Source organism: Triticum aestivum, chromosome 5A (genome assembly GCF_018294505.1).
Source record: "Triticum aestivum cultivar Chinese Spring chromosome 5A, IWGSC CS RefSeq v2.1, whole genome shotgun sequence".
In the NCBI taxonomy this organism is placed as follows: Eukaryota; Viridiplantae; Streptophyta; class Magnoliopsida; order Poales; family Poaceae; genus Triticum; species Triticum aestivum.
Window position 1 is genome coordinate 491,118,947 of NC_057806.1, and position 17,673 is coordinate 491,136,619.

General features: G+C 51.8%; 1 pseudogene; it reads right to left on the reverse strand.

The window, feature by feature from the left end:
• Positions 1-76: 76 nt before the first annotated feature.
• On the reverse strand, positions 77-11,784 carry LOC123101440 (uncharacterized; annotated as a pseudogene).
• Positions 11,785-17,673: the final 5,889 nt, after the last annotated feature.

Here is a 17,673-nt window from a genome sequence, read left to right on the forward strand (position 1 = left end):
TCTTTAGGTTGTTGTGACGCTGCTGTGGTGGCCACCTTAGGTGTGAGGAATCCTCGACAACTGAATCATGCTTCATTTAAGGCTGCCGCACCTACATAGAAAGCCAAGATGCTCGCATCAGCAGGTTCACAATGCACTAGGTATGCTAGCAAGGTTCAAGTAACTTACTTCCAAGATGAATGTCTCCAGGCAAGGAGAAGCTTCAAGAAAAGAAGCCAGAGAAAGGTAATCATAAGCTGGTGAAATAGCTTCATCTCCAATTAGAGAAATATGCAAGTACTTGAGGCAAAGGAATTTGCTAGGTAGCATTGGTGTACTGATCATCTGCATAAAGATATCAAGATTAATTATATTACTAGGTATGTCAGATATAATATGCAAATAGCTAGTCTATACTTATCTAAACTTTCAGAATATACCTCATTAGGTGAGGATATGGCAAGTGTTTCAACATTTGGCGCATAGGACAGAAGCTTAGTCCGAGCATGCAAGACAATGTTGGACTGACCAAATTCTAAACAATCCATTTCAACATTCTTTACTTGCAATGTATTTTCGAAGAAAATTGATACTAAGCTACCAGAGAAGTGAAAAATGGAGATATTTGAAGCATTGCAATCTATCACTTGCAGATTTTTGCATAAAGACACTGTCAGGAGCCTAAGCCGCTGCAGCAGACAAGGTATCTTCAGGCAAACTATCTCAGGGCAATTCAGGACTCCCAAAATGCTCCAATGCATCACAACTGTAAAGAAGGCCCTCTAGCTCATCGTCAGCAACCCGCACACTACTCAGATATAACCTTGTCAAGCTTCTCCAATGACCAAGCCCAGCTGTGGGACGAAAAGCAGAGATGCCTATGTCAAGATACCGAATTGATTTTTCACTCCCATTAAGTAAAGGTGAGCATGGGAAATAGTTTTCTTCTTCCTCAGGAATATGAGGCAGAAAAAGGCTGAGTTCTTCGATTCCTGCTGTAACAGCAATACGAAGCCAACTACTGATATAACAAGAATCAACCTTGTCACAGCTAGAAAGTTCAATGTTTAGTTCCTTCAAGCCAACGCCCGAGTGATTTTTCAGAATATTGTCAACTTCACTGATGAGATCTCCATTCAAACCTAGTGTTTCCTGACGTAAGTCAAGCTTGGGATAGCATCTCCATGATCTCCAAAATTTGTGTGATACACAAGCCAAGCGGGCAGCATCTCGCAGTGGCATTCGGGCATTAATACATCGACAGATATCCTGGATACAGAAGCACAGCAGAATAGTAACTAGGGTTATAAAATAATTTATATATCGATCTGCACAAACTTGCAGTATTACACATTTACATAGTACAGAGGAAGGCCATGCACTGGGATGTAATCCCAAGAGAGAACGTGTGAATAGGCATATGGAAGGCCACAAGAATAATTTGTGTGCGTTTGTGCCGGTCAACATTCAAATATCCATAGGATGATGCTATTCTATACGATGGGATACAGTCATCTACAACAAATGAGTAAGTATAGCAACAAAGCGAAAATAAAAAATGTACATTCTGGACAGGGTATAAATAGCAAATCCAATTTTTTTGAGCCAGTAAATAGATTTAGCAAGCCAGATAAAAAACAGCCCTCCATCATATGGAATTCAAGCTTCCACTACTACTGGAAGCATAAAGCAATTGTCTAATGTGAACAGTTTCTTAGGGATAGACAATGGATTGCCATTCATTAAAGCCTGTATGCACTTCTGTCTTGGAGAAAACTCTTTACAGACTTACAGCTCAAGTGCTTAGCATTTTAGCAGTGTCACAGAATATTACACGGGTAATCAAAACTAGTACTCCCTCTGTAAACTAATATAAGATCGTTTAGATCTGTCGGGTGGTTGGTGCGACATATGCCAATGGGTGGCTTATCATTGTGGGAGCCAATAAAACATCGCCGGTGCCTGGAAACGGGATAAGGCGAAGACATGCACGCCGGCGGATCTTACCCAGCTTCAGGGCTCTCCGTGGAGGTAACACCCCTACTGCTGCTCTGCGGGGTCTCCGCATGGTCACTAGATTGACAAGTAGCTACAAGATGCTCCTTGAGCTGTTTGGTGAAAGGATGAAGAAGGGCAAGGCTTTCCTGCTCCTCCTCTCGTTGTCGTGTCTAAAACTATCCAAAGAGAGATTCCCCTGCATGGGTGCCCTGGAGGGTTTATATAGGCCTATCCCCCAGGGGTACAATGGTAATCCGTCTGGGCACGGGCCCCAGCCGTCTGTGTCTACGTGGCTGCCTTCTCCGCCGACAGATGGGCCCGCCGCCTGGTAGGCCCCGCCGGCTGCCGGCCTTCTGGTCGACAGGCTGGCCCCACCGCTATGGAGTCTTGTCGGAGGCTGGTTACTGTTGCCTTGCCTCTAGTGACGAGGGCTTTGTCGTGGTAAGAATGGATACAGTGACGTCGCGGGGCGGCTCATCACTGTAGCCTTACCTCGTCTTATCTCCTTAATGAGGCACCTCCTTTGAGGGAGAGAGCCGGTCGGCTATTGGGAGCCAGCCGTACCCCAGGCCGACTGCGGGAAGTCTGGCCGCCTTTCGGGTCTCCCTGACTGAGGAGGCCCGCCACCCATGGGTCGTACTGACTGCTCGCCGTGGGTGATGTCATGATCAACATGGCAACAGTGCCGCGCCGGACAGGTGATGGCTGCCCCGTACGACGCACTGTGGCCATGTGTGCTCCGGGATTCGGGGGTGGTAGGCTTCACTGTAGTCACGCCCCGTCTCGTCGCCGTTATGTGGGCGCAGACTCTGAGGGCACGATCTTGGCCACCTGGTGAGGGGCCGGCTCCTTGGAGTCGGCCTTCTCATGGCCGGCTTCTTGGAGTCGGCCTTCTCGTGGTCTTGTTTCTCAAGGATTCCAGGGCTGGGCCGCCTTTCCGTAGTCGGCCTGAAAGGTGGCTAGCTGGGGGAAGGCGGCCCCACGTCTTGGACGCTTGGAGGCTTAATCGACCTATAATTTTTATGAAGAACCAGGGGAAGCCGGCTAGGCTACCCGTGGTTATTTACTCCGACAGTAGTCCCCGAAGCTGGTTGGGCTCCGAGGCAGAAAAAAGACGAGGAGCTCAGTCAGCTTCCTATCTTGAGGAGCCGGAAACTGGGAGCCGGCTTTGACTAGGCGTGCCGTCTTCTAGAGATTTTGAAGCATGAAAGCGGGTACCAGTCGGCACGCGAGTCAGGCTGCGAGCTGACCGTTCGTCGCCTGTGCGCCACGTGGCACCCTACGGCTGGAGGGGCCTGCCAGCCCACGCGCGCGACGTGATGCCACCGCAGTTTGGGGCCCGCCACTACAGGGCCTCGGCCCACGTGCGGATCTTTTGCGGCCCGGATGGACCGCGCGCCCCCCAGCGGCGGTTTCCGCACGCCGTGAAGGCGCAATAATCGCGGGGCGCGGGGGAGTTGGTGCAGTTAATCCCACGTCCCCCCACGCCCTGCCTCCTCGGCTTCGCCGCACGAGGCTATAAGTAGGGGGAGAGGAGGGGAGCGCCAGACGCTCGCACGCTCTCCCTCGCTCTGCCCCCTCCTTCTTCTTCCTCCTCTCCGCCGGCACAGCTACCCGTTGTTGCTCGGCCTTCCCGCCAATCTTCTTGGCTTGCCGTCGCTTCGTCGTAGCAGGGTCGCGCGCCTTTCTTTCACCTCACCTTTATCATCGCCGTGCCGTCCCCATGACGTTGTCGAGCTCCTGGGACGGCTCCAACGTCCACGACGACCACGTCGACTTCCTCCGCCGGACGCGGCGGCTGCCGGGCGCGGATTTTGTGCGGGTCCGCCTTGCGCCGGAGAGGGAGATCTCGTCGGCGCCGGAGGAGGACGAGCGGGTAATCTTCATACACGGCTTCGGCCTGCCGGCGAGCGGGTTCCTCCGCTCCTTCCTCGAATTTTATCATCTCCAGCCGCATCACCTTACTTCGAACGCGGTGATGCTGTTGTCGGCCTTTGTCACCATGTGCGAGGGTTTTCTTGGTGTCCTCCCCACCCTCGAACTGTGGGGAGAATTCTTCCAGTACAAGCTTGGCACTGTCGTCGCGGGCGTGCCCGCCCCATGCTGCGCCTTCATCGCCATGCGGAGGACGAGCGATAACAACCCGTTTCCGCCCATCCCGCTGATCCAGTCGGTGAAGCTCTGGCAGAAATCCTACTTCTATGTGAAGAACATCGCTCCGCAAGGCGACTTCGTCAATCTGCCAGCTTACCTAGACGGCCCGCCGGCTGGGAGGCAGCCCTCATGGTCCTTCCGGGCCAGGTCGCTGTCTCAGGGTGGGGCCGCCTCCGTTGCACGGCTCCGGGTGATGATCCAGTCGGAGGGTTTGACTGGGTCTGACCTGGTGGTTGTCTTCGTGGAGAGCCGGGTGCTCCCGCTCCAGGGCCGACCTCATATGATCTGCCAGATGAGCGGCCGCTTCGACCCGTTCCGGCTAAGCACCAAGGAGATGCCTCACACCGAGGTGTCTTACATGGTGAACTATATTTCCAACTGCAAGCTCACCGAGGAGTGGCAGTACGGCAAGGTGCCGTACTCTCGCGCCAATCCTCCGCCGGTGGTAAGTTTCTCTTCTTTTCTTCTTTCCTTGTCGTCGGGTTCATGATGGCCGACTCCTGACCAGTCGGCTTGTTTTTGGCAGAATCTCATGCTTCCACCAGCAACCGGTGCTGCGGGGGTGGAGCGCGAGTTCCTCCCCGACCGCACGATGGACGATGTTGCCGACCCGGACCTGGGGGCGGCCGCCATGGAAGAAGACGTCGCAGGGGAGGGCGGCGAGGCAGGCGGCTCTGGGCTCGGGGCCGCCTTCGAGGTTGGCCGGATGATGCTGAGGCCGAAGTTGTTCCGCGCCGTCAGCCGGCGCCCGATCATCAAGGCGCGGGCCCATCCGCCGTGCCGGCTCCTCAAGGCGGCGCGCAGAAACGCCGGGCCGCGTCGACCCACTTCGGTAGTCGGCCAAAAAAGCCCAAGAGTACCGTGGCGGCGACCAAGCGGGATGAGGCGGTCGCGAAGGCGGCCCGCTTTTGCAAGGTGGTGAAGCAGCCACAGTTGGTTTCAGCATAAGTTTTATTTTTCTTATGCCTTTCTTTTCTTCTTTGGTTGATATCTTTCTAAGCCTTCTTCTTGACTTATCAAACAGGGCCCCACTTTCTCATGAACGGTCCCCTGCCGCCTCCATGGTCGGACCCACGGGAGGGTCCTCAAGCTCCCGCCGTGTGGATCCCCGCGCCGATCTCCTAGAGGCGACGGAGCGAAAGGCGCGGGAAGCGCGGGAGGAGCGGGAGGCAGATGAGCGGAGGGCGGCTCGGGAGGCGAGGGAGAAGTCGACGGAGGCACGGGCCGACGCGGTTGCCAAGGCCCAGGCAGAGGCCACAGCCATGGAGGAGGAGGCGGAGGCCCAGCGGAACCAGTCTCCGCTGCTCGTCATCCCCCTTCACGCCGCGGCACCCGACATTCCAGTGCCCCCGACGGAGGAGACCCACCGCGGCCAGCCGGCGAAGGGGAAGGAGACGGAACCGACGCCGCCGGCTGGAAAGGGTCAAGGTAGCCGGCCCGACACGCCGCCCGTGCAGCCGACTGGAGGTGAGCCGGCTGTCGGGGCGGACCTTGTGGTCCTGTCGCCGTCCCGTCGGCGCGCGGAGAAGGCGACTTCCGCGCCAGATCCGCACAACGCCGCTGGCGCCGGCCCGTCGGCCCAGGACCTGGAAGCGGCTAGCGATAGCTCATCCGGGTGGATGCCGGGCGGCGGGACGGCCGTGCTGAACGTGGCGGCGCAGGACGTCCGGAGCCGGCTTCAGGCCCAAGCTACCGCGCTGAAGCAGTACACCCAAGAATTTCTCACGACGCGAACGGTGATCCGGGTGAGTCCTTCCGCTCTTCGTTGATTGCTCCTGATTTCTTCCATGGGGGCGCGTCAGCGCACCCACTGGGTGTAGTCCCCGAGTTCCGAGCCAGCTGCTGAGCAGGCAGCTTGGAACTTCTTGGTAGACTCTAATTGCCGTCTTGTTCTTACTTGTATCACTTATCTTATCTGCAGGAGTATCATAACCTCCGCGCGACTGCCTTCAACTCCCAGGCCCAGGAGTTGAATCAGAAAACCACCGATCTGACTGAGAGCCGGAGTAAGTGCTTCATTTTTTTGTCTCAAGTGGGGGCGCGTCAGCGCACCCACTGGGTGTAGTCCCCGAGATTCGGGCCGACTGCTGAGCAGTCGGGTCGGATCTTTTCCTGGCAACTTCTTTCTTCATATCTGTGGGGGGCAATGCTGACTTGAGGAGCCAGCTGAGTGGAGCCCAGACCGCCCTTCGCGCCAAGGAGGCCGAGTGCGCCGCCCTGGCTCAAGAGCGTGACCGCCTGGCCAAGAAGTTGGCCGACCAGGAGGAGAGCCATAAGGCGGCCCTGAAGGCGGCGCAGGACAGTGAGGCCGCCCTCAAAGCTGAATATGAGACCGAGGCGGCGAACTGGGCCGAGGCCAGGCAGGCGCTGAGTCAAGGCTACAGGAGGGTAGAAGACTTAATCGACGGTGGGCCGCCTTCTTCATCGTTTCTTTGCCTGCCTCCTACTATCTGGTTCGTCTTTTGACTCTGTGCTACTGCTTTCTTCTTTGTGCAGATTACTTTCCTGGTTACTCTACTGCTGCCACCCAAGCCATCGAGGCCTACCGCGATGCGCAACGGCAGGCGGGGGCTGAGGTCGCACCGGGTGCCAGCCGGTCACTTGAGGAGCAGCTTCTGGCGCTTCAAGCCCGCCTGCAGCCGACCCACCGCATGCTCCGCCGTCTTCAGCGTGCCGGGGCGCAAGTGCTGGCCGCCCTCTGGCTCGGCGAGGTGATCCCGCGCACCCCGAGTTGGACTGCCGACTGGCTGGAGGTCGCAGTCGGCCGCTTCGAGGCTTGGAAGGCGTCAGCGGCCCGGTCCGGCGCTGGGCGGGCACTGGAGTTCGTCCGAGCTTGGTATCCTAGGCTGAACTTGGACCAGCTGAGCACATGGCGGCAGGAGGCTGACGAGGAGCTGGAGGCGGTGCGGCCGGCTATCATCCAGCGTGCCTCGGCGATCGCCGAGTACACCAACACAAACGCCTTTGCCCCTAAGGTGGATGACGCTGGCGTCGCTCAGCCGGAGGAGTGGTTCGGGCTGAACCCGACAGAAGGTGAGGACTCGGCGGAGGAGATTGCCTCCAGTGATGAGGGTGAAGGGGAAGAGGGGGAGGATGCTGAAGACGCTGTGCCGGACGGTGAAGCGACCAGCCCGCCTCAGCCTGATCGTGCCTCTAGCAACGATGTCGAGACTCGCCAGCCGGTCACTCCTCCAGCCGGCACTGCCGACCCCACCAACCTGCCCAACTCGCCCATTGTTCCACTAGCTTGATTCGCCGTCCGTGCTTTCCTGCTTGTTACTCTTTTGAACAGTCTTTAAATTTGCACAGTTCCACCCACTGGGGGTGTATTCAGACAATGTTGAATGCTGGCCTTTCGAAGGTCTTTTGTGTAAATATTATGCATGTGTTTGGCTTCCATTCATGTTTGCTTTCCATCCTTTTGCCTTTTTCCTTTGCCGCCTTTCCTTGGCCGCCGTCTTCCCAGCCGGACAGCTGCTCTGCAGTCTGTGGCTGGAGAAGGACTTGGTTGTTTTGGGAAGGCAAGTACTCGAGCTTTCTTAGATTGCAGCAAGGTGAATGGGAAGTCGGCCAGCCGGCTGCTCTGGTAGCCGGCTGGCGGGGCGGGAGGCCGGCTCGCGTTATATAAGTTCGTTGGTCCGTAGCCGTTTTTCATGTGGGCATCCTTTCCTTCCCTTGGCTCCTGCTAGTCGGACAGTCGATTCTTCGAGCTGCGACTTTTGGCAAGAGGGGGCTTGGGTGCCGGCACACTACTTGTCTGACTGCAGGCAGAACTTTATATATAACTTAAGGCGGCGAGTCCCGGGGCTGACTGGTCAGGCCTGGTGCCGGACGAAAAAACAAATGTAGTAGCATATTCATAGGCATGATACCCATCATCCATAGATAAAAGAAGGTAGTCCCCTAGTGCTCCTCGGGGGACCCTTTGTCTCGTACTTAGTACAAAAGTTAGCGTGATACATACTGCTTTTTAACTGTAAAATCTTCGGAGGAGATTGGCGTTCCATGGTCGTTCCGACTCCTTGCCGGAATCATCTCTCTTGCGTGCCTTCGGCTTCTACCGTCGATTAGGTAGTAGGAGTCGTTGCCTAGAGCTTTGTTGATGACGAAGGGGCCCTCCCAAGGGGCCGAGAGCTTGTGCTGGCCGGTTGTTCGCTGGATCAGCCGGAGCACAAGATCGCCCTCTTGGAAGGATCTTGGCTTGACTTTTCGGCTGTGGTAGCGGTGCAGACCCTGCTGATAGATGGCGGACCGGCTGAGGGCTAACAGCCGGCCGTCTTCCAGCAGGTCGACGCCGTCTTCACGTGCTTCCTTGGCCTCCGCCTCCGTGTACATGGTGACCCGAGGTGAGTCGAACTTGATGTCAGTTGGGATGACCGCCTTGGCGCCATATACAAGGAAGAAAGGGGTGAAGCTGGTTGACTTGTTTGGGGTAGTGCGCAAGCTCCAGAGGACGGCCGGCAGCTCGTCGAGCCAACAGCCGGCCGAACGCTCTAGTGGCACGACCAGTCGGGGCTTGATGCCGGAGAGGATGAGGCCGTTTGCTCGCTCGACCTGGCCATGTGACTGCGGGTGGGCGACGGACGCTAGGTCCAGCCGGATGTCGTGTGTTGCGCAGAAATGTGCCAGCGCTCCCTTTGCAAAATTTGTGCCATTGTCGGTGATGATGCTGTGCGGTATGCCATACCGGGTTGTGATATCTGCGATGAACGTTACAGCAGTCGGCCCATTCAGCTTCTTGATCGGCTTTTCTTCGATCCACTTGGTAAATTTGTCCACAGCGACGAGTAGATGTGTCATGCCGCCGCGTGCCGTCTTGAATGGGCCCACCATGTCCAGCCCCCAGACGGCAAAAGGCCAGGTGAGGGGGATGGTCTTGAGTCGGCCACCGCCTGTTGCGTTGATGCCATCCCCAGGCCGACTGCAGTAGCCGCCGGGCCGAGTTCCGAAGTCCCCGAGCCAGGTGTGACTACGGCAGTCCCCGGGCCGCCTGTCGAAGTCCCCGAGCCGCCTGCTTGGTTCCCCGAGCCGGATCTGACTGCATCGGGGTCAGGCGGCACGAAGATAGAATCAGATTCTGGAGACGGCTTGAGAAGGCGGTGGAGAGAAACACCGGCTGGTATAGCTTGCCGGGTGGAGCCTACTCGTGCCAGGGCATCTGCTTGCATGTTGTCGGCGCGTGGTACATGAAGGAACTCACATCCTTCAAAATATCCACTGATTTGCTGAACAAGGAAGCGGTAGCTCGCCATATTCGCGTCCTTGGCGTCCCAGTCGCCAGATGACTACTGGACCACCAAATCCGAGTTGCCATAGCACAGGATCCGGCGGATGCCGAGCTCCTTGGCTAGCCGGAGCCCGTGTATGAGCACCTCGTACTCGGCCACATTGTTGGAGGCGGCAAAATGAATTTGCCATGTGTACTTGAGCTTGTCGCCCTTGGGGGAGGTGAGGATGATGCCGGCTCCCAAGCTAGTGTGCATCTTGGACCCATCAAAGTGCATCCGTCAATGAGTGGAGTCGGGGGTCGGTGGCAGGTACTGGGTTTCGGACCAGTCGACGAGGAAGTCTGCCAGTGCTTGGGATTTAATGGCGGTGCGGGGCTGGTAGAAGATCGTGTAAGGAGCCAACTCAATGGCCCATTTTGCCACTCGGCCGGATGCATCCCGGCTGCCTATGATCTCGGCGAGCGGGGCAGTACATACGACCGTGATGGGGTGCTCTTGGAAGTCAGCCTCCCCAGCCGACTCCAGGTCCGCAGCCAGCTCGCCGGAGACGTGGAGTTGGTCGAGGAGGCTGACGAGGTGGCTTTCGGGGCAGCCGGTGCCCGCGTCGGATGCGGGCTCATTAGAGATGCGAGCCTAGCCAAGAAGATCGGCGAGGCAACTCGCCGCGCATACGTCAGCGACGCCTTGCAGCGCATCGGGGCAAGCGCCATTGGGCGAGCCGGGCTGGCTACGCACGCTGGGGAGGAAGAGGGTTCCGGTCCAGAGCAGGTCTCCGGACGATGGTGCACCTGGCCCCACGGTGGGCGCCAAATGTCGGGTGGTTGGTGCGACATATGCCAACGGGTGGCTTATCATTGTGGGAGCCAATAAAACATCGCCGGTGCCTGAAAACGGGATAAGGCAAAGACATGCACGCCAGCGGATCTTACCCAGCTTCAGGGCTCTCCGTGGAGATAACACCCCTACTGCTGCTCTGCGGGGTCTCCGCATGGTCACTAGATTGACAAGTAGCTACAAGAGGCTCCTTGAGCTGTTTGGTGAAAGGATGAAGAAGGGCAAGGCTTTCCTGCTCCTCCTCTCATTGCCGTGTCTAAAACTATCCAAAGAGAGATCTCCCCTGCATGGGTGCCCTGGGGGTTTATATAGGCCTACACCCCAGGGGTACAATGGTAATCCGTCTGGGCGCGGGCCCCAGCCGTCTGTGTCTACGCTGGCCAGCTTCTCCACCGACCGATGGGCCCGCCGCCTGGTAGGCCCCGCCGGCTGCCGGCCTTCTGGTCGGCAGGCTGGCCCCATCGCTCGGGAGTCTTGTCGGAGGCTGGTTACGGTTGCCTTGCCTCTGGTGACGAGGGCTTTGTCGTGGTAAGCATGGCTACAGTGCCGTTGCAGGGCGGCTCATCACTGTAGCCTTACCTCGTCTTATCTCCTTAATGAGGCACCTCCTTCGAGGGAGAGAGCCGGCCGGCTATTGGGAGCCGGCCGTACCCCAGGCCGACTGCGGGAAGCCTGGCCGCCTTTGGGGTCTCCCTGACTGAGGGGGCCTGCCACCCACGGGTCGTACTAACTGCTCGCCGTGGGTGATGTCATGATCAACATGGCAACAGTGTTGCGCCGGACAGGTGATGGCCGCCCCGTATGACGCACTGTGGCCATGCGTGCTCCGGGATTTGGGGGTGGCAGGCTTCACTGTAGCCACGCCCCGTCTCGTCGCCGTTATGTGGGCGTAGACTCTGAGGGCACGATCTTGGCCGCCTGCTGAGGAGCCGACTCCTTGGAGTCGGCCTTCTCATGGCCGTCTTTTTGGAGCCGGCCTTCTCGTGGTCTTGTTTCTCAAGGATTTCAGGGCTGGGCCGCCTTTCCGCAGCCAGCCTGAGAGGTGGCCAGCTGGGGGAAGGCGGCCCCACGTCTTGGACGCTTGGAGGCTCAATCGGCCTATAATTTTTCTGAAGAACCAGGGGAAGCCGGCTAGGCTACCCGTGGTTATTTACTCCGACAAGATCACTAGAAGTGATATAAACAATCTTATATTAGTTTACAGAGGGAATAGTTCTTAACATAACCATTCTTCGTGTTTATTTGGCAAACAAACACCGACCAGCATTTCCCTGCAATCCAGACTGATGCACCTCTAGCACACACAATGGCGATTTGCTTGGAATATACTCCCTCTGTCCCATAATTGATGTCAAAAACACTCTTATATTATGGGACGAAGAGAGTTGATTAGTAGTTTATACCTCGGGAAGGTCACCCAATGATGATATCACTTCGACACAGTCACTTTGAGAATCGTCGTCTTGCTGCTAGGGTGAGCCCTTTGGATTGCAGATTGGAGCAATCGATCCACCTGGGATACATCAGTAACCATCACTGATGACAGTAGAGAAAACAATGGGATACAATTCGCAAGCAAACTGACATACATGATTGCTAATGGTCTAGAAATATACAAAGAATCTCAAAATTATGAATGTCTTTTGCAAATCTGGTACACGGACATAGCGCCCGCTATCCACAGTTCGCTACGTCGACCCCAACTAGGACACATCTAGATGTGCCCTAGTTATTGCACATCTAAGTGACTTATCTAACGTTAAAAGGAAAAAAAATACACACACAAATCTCCATGTAAGATCAATGACATAGAACTTAGATGTGCAATACTTATTATACATCTAGATATACTCTACGGTGGATAGGGATGACGTAATCCTTGATAAGCGTCCCAAATCCACCTCCTTCAAACCAACAGATGAAATAGCCAAATTTCAAGTCCACCCGACAGACCCCAAGAAGACAGCTTCCATTGGGGCACAGCTGGACCCCAACAGTTGACGCCGCACCGCGAACATTCCTGCGCGAGAACTAGGACATATTTGCCTGGCACCCTTTTGATATGCTAGGAATCCCACGCAGACTGGCCGAACACAGCCTCAATATATTGAAGGGATATAAGACGGTCAAGCAAACACTGCGACGCTTTTCCGAACCTAAACGACAAGCCATGGGGGAGGAGTTAGCCAAGTTAATCAAGGCCGGATTCATCAGAGAAATAAAACACCCAGACTGGCTAACAAACCTGGTGATGGTGCCAAAGAAGGATAAATCCTGGCGCTTGTGCGTCGATTTCAAAGACCTCAATAAGGCTTGCCCTAAGGATCCCTTCCCCCTCCCCCACATCGATCAGATTATGGATGCAACTGCAGGACACGACGCACTGTGTTTCCTCGATGCATACTCCGAATACCATCAAATCAAAATGAAGGAGTCCGATCAAGCCGCAACGGCATTCATCACCCCATACGGACCTTTCTGCTTCAACACTATGCCCTCTGGGCTTAAAAACGTGGGTGCCACCTACCAACGCATGATTCAAACATGCCTGGAAAAACAAATCGGCAAGACAGTTGAAGCATATGAGGATGATGTCGTCATCAAGACTAAGCACGCCGAGTCGTTAATAGACGACTTGCGTCTCACATTCGACAATCTCCGGACATATGACATCAAGCTCAATCCGGAAAAATGTGTTTTCGGCGTTCCCACCGGAAAACTGCTGGGCGTCATCATTTCCAATAGAGGAATTGAGGCAAATCCGGCCAAAATCCGAACTTTGTCACAATTGGCTGCACCAACGACCTTAAACAGGTCCAAAAACTAGCCGAATGCATGGCAGCCTTAAGCCACTTTATCTCCAGACTAGGAGAAAAATCATTGCCACGTTATCGCTTGCTCTGATGTACCGACCACTTTGAGTGGATGGAAGAACCAACAACAGACTGGAGGAAATAAAAGCTCCTTTAGCGAGCAACCCAATCCTGGTGGTTTTCCCCAAAGAGGAAGGGATGATGCAGCAAAGTAGCATAAGTATTTCCCTCAGTTTTTGAGAACCAAGGTATCAATCCAGTAGGAGGCTACACGCGAGTCCCTCGTACCTGCACAAAACAAATAAATCCTCGCAATCAACACAAATAGGGGTTGTCAATCCCTATACGTCCACTTACGAGAGTGAGATCTAATAGATATGATAAGATAATATTTTTGGTATTTTTATGATAAAGATGCAAAGTAAAAGAAAAAGGAAATAACTAAGTATTGGTAGATTAATATGATGAAGATAGACCCGGGGGCCATAGGTTTCACTAGTGGCTTCTCTCGAGAGCATAAGTATTCTACGGTGGGTGAACAAATTACTGTTGAGCAATTAACAGAATTGAGCATAGTTATGAGAATATCTAGGTATGATCATGTATATAGGCATCACGTCCGAGACAAGTAGACCGACTCCTGCCTGCATCTACTATTACTCCACTCATCGACCGCTATCCAGCATGCATCTAGAGTATTAAGTTAATGAAAACAGAGTAATGCCTTAAGCAAGATGACATGATGTAGAGGGATAAACTCATGCAATATGATGAAAACACCATCTTGTTATCCTCGATGGCAACAATACAATACGTGCCTTGCTGCCCCTACTGTCTCTAGGAAAGGACACAACCCAAAGCTAAGCACTTCTCCCATTGCAAGAAAGATCAGTCTAGTAGGCCAAACCAAACTGATAATTCGAAGAGACTTGCAAAGACCAATCATACATAAAAGAATTCAGAGAAGATTGAAATATTATTTATAGATAGACTTGATCATAAACCCACAATTCATCGGTCTCAACAAACACAGCGCAAAAAGAAGATTACATCGAATAGATCTCCACAAGAGAGGGGGAGAACTTTGTATTGAGATCCAAAAAGAGGGAAGAAGCCATCTAGCTACTAACTATGGACCCGTAGGTCTGAAGTAAACTACTCACACTTCATCGGAGAGGCTATGGTGTTGATGTAGAAGCCCTCCGTGATCGATGTCCCCTCCGGCGGAGCTCCGGAACAGGCCCCAAGATGGGATCTCATGGATACAGAAAGTTGCGGCGGTGGAATTAGGGTTTTGGCTCCGTATCTGATCGTTTAGGGGTACGTAGGTATATATAGGAGGAAGGAGTACATCGGTGGAGCAACAGGGGGCCCACGAGTGTGGAGGGCGCGCCTGGGGGAGGTAGGCGCGCCCCCTACCTCGTGGCCTCCTCTTTTGTGTCTTGACGTAGGGTCCAAGTCTCCTGGGTCTTGTTCGTTGAGAAAATCACGTTCCCGAAGGTTTCATTCCGTTTGGACTCCGCTTGATATTCCTTTTCTTCGAAACCCTAAAATAGGAAAAAACAGCAATTATGGGTTGTGCCTCCGGTTAATAGGTTAGTCCCAAAAATAATATAAAAGTGGATAATAAAGCCCAATAATGTCCAAAATAGTAGGTAATATAGCATGGAGCAATCAAAAATTATAGATACGTTGGAGACGTATCAAGCATCCCCAAGCTTAATTCCTGCTCGTCCTCGAGTAGGTAAATCATAAAAACAGAATATTTAATGTGGAGTGCGACTTGGCATAATTTTAATGTAATTCTTCTTAATTGTTGTATGAATATTCAAATCCGAAAGATTCAAGACAAAAGTTCATATTGACATAAAAATAATAATACTTCAAGCATACTAACTAAGCAATTATGTCTTCTCAAAATAACATGGCTAAAGAAAGTTATCCCTACAAAATTATATAGTGTGGCTATGCTCCATCTTCACCACACAAAGTATTTAAATCATGCACAACCCCGATGACAAGCCAAGCAATTGTTTCATACTTTTGACATTCTCAAAAAAAATTCAATCTTCACGGAATACATGAGCGCGAGCCATGGATATAGCACTATAGGTGGAATAGAGTGGTGGTTGTGGAGAAGACAAAAAGGGAGAAGATAGTCTCACATCAACTAGGTGTATCAATGGGCTATGAGATGCCCATCAATAGATATCAATGTGAGTGAGTAGGGATTGCCATGCAACAGATGCACTAGAGCTATAAGTATTTGAAAGCTCAACAAAAGAAACTAAGTGGGTGTGCATCCAACTTGCTTGCTCATGAAGACCTAGGGAATTTTGAGGAAGCCCATCATTGGAATATACAAGCCAAGTTCTATAAAAAAGATCCCACTAGTATATGAAAGTGACAACATAGGAGACTCTCTATCATGAAGATCATGGTGCTACTTTGAAGCACAAGTGTGGTAAAAGGATAGTAGCATTGTCCCTTCTCTCTTTTTCTCTCATTTTTTTATTTGGGACTTTTCTCTCTTTTTTATGGCCTCTTTTTTTCGTCCGGAGTCTCATCCCGACTTGTGGGGGAATCATAGTCTCCATCATCCTTTCCTTACTGGGACAATGCTCTAATAATGATGATCATCACACTTTTATTTTCTTACAACTCAAGAATTACAACTTGATACTTAGAACAAGATATGACTCTATATGAATGCCTCCGGCGGTGTACCGGGATATGCAATGACTCATGAGTGACAAGTATGAAAGAATTATGAACGGTGGCTTTGCCACAAATATGATGTCAACTACATGATCATGCTAAGCAATATGAAAATGATGGAGTGTGTCATAATAAACGGAAAGGTGGAAAGTTGCATGGCAATATATCTCGGAATGGCTATGGAAATGCCATGATAGGTAGGTATGGTGGCTGTTTTGAGGAAGGTATATGGTGGGTGTATGATACCGGCGAAAAGTGCGCGGTATTAGAGAGGCTAGCAATGGTGGAAGGGTGAGAGTGCGTATGATCCATGGACTCAACATTAGTCATAAAGAACTCATATACTTATTGCAAAAATCTACAAGTTATCAAAGCAAAGTATTACGCGCATGCTCCTAGGGGGATAGATTGGTAGGAAAATACCATCGCTCGTCCCCGACCGCCACTCATAAGGAAGACAATCAATAAATAAATCATGCTCCGACTTCATCACATAACGGTTCACCATATGTGCATGCTACGGGAATCACAAGCTTCAACACAAGTATTTCTCAAATTCACAACTACTCAACTAGCCGGGCCATGGGTATAGCGCTATGGGTGGAATAGAGTATAATGATGGGGGTCATGTGGAGAAGACAAAAAAGGAGAAAGTCTCACATCAACAAGGCTAATCAATGAGCTATGGAGATGCTCATCGATTGATGTTAATGCAAGGAGTAGGGATTGCCATGCAACGGATGCACTAGAGCTATAAATGTATGAAATCTCAACAAAAGAAACTAGTGGATGTGCATCCAACTTGCTTGCTCACGAAGATCTAGGGTACTTGAGGAGGCCCATTGTTGGAATATACAAGCCAACTTCTATAATGAAAAATTCCCACTAGTATATGAAAGTGACAAAACAAGAGACTCTCTATCATGAAGATCATGGTGCTACTTTAAAGCACAAGTGTGGAAAAAAGATAGTAGCATTGTCCCTTTTCATTTCTCTTTTTTTGGGTCTTCTTTTTTTATTTGGCCTTTCTCTTTTTTTATTGGGACAATGCTCTATTAAATGATGATCATCACACTTCTATTTATTTACAACTCAATGATTACAACTCGATACTAGAAAAAGGTATAACTCTATATGAATGCCTCCGGCGGTGTACCGGGATATGCAATGAACCAAGAGTGACATGTATGAAAGAATTATCAATGGTGGCTTTTCCACAAATACTATGTCAACTACATGATCATGCTAAGCAATATGACAATGATGAATGTGTCATGATAAACATGATGCTGGAAAGTTGCATGGCAATATATCTCGGAATGGCTATGGAAATGCCATAATAGGTAGGTATGGTGGCTGTTTTGAGGAAGATATAAGGAGGTTAATGTGTGAAAGAGCGTATCATATCACGGGGTTTGGATGCACCGGCGAAGTTTGCACCAACTCTCAATGTGAGAAAGGGCAATGCACGGTACCGAAGAGGCTAGCAATGATGGAAGGGTGAGAGTGCGTATAATCCATGGACTCAACATTAGTCATAAAGAACTCACATACTTATTGCAAAAATCTACAAGTCATCAAAAACCAAGCACTACGCGCATGCTCCTAGGGGGATAGATTGGTAGGAAAAGACCATCGCTCGTCCCCGACCGCCACTCATAAGGAGGACAATCAAAGAACACCTCATGTTTCAAATTTGTTACATAACGTTTACCATACGTGCATGCTACGGAACTTGCAAACTTCAACAGAAGTATTTCTCAAATTCACAACTACTCAACTAGCACAACTTTAATATCACTACCTCCATATCTCAAAACAATCATCAAGCATCAAACTTCTCTTAGTATTCAAAACACTCATAAGAAAGTTTTTACTAATCTTGAATACCTAGCATATTAGGATTATTTAAGAAAATTACCATGCTATTTAAGAATCTCAAAATAATC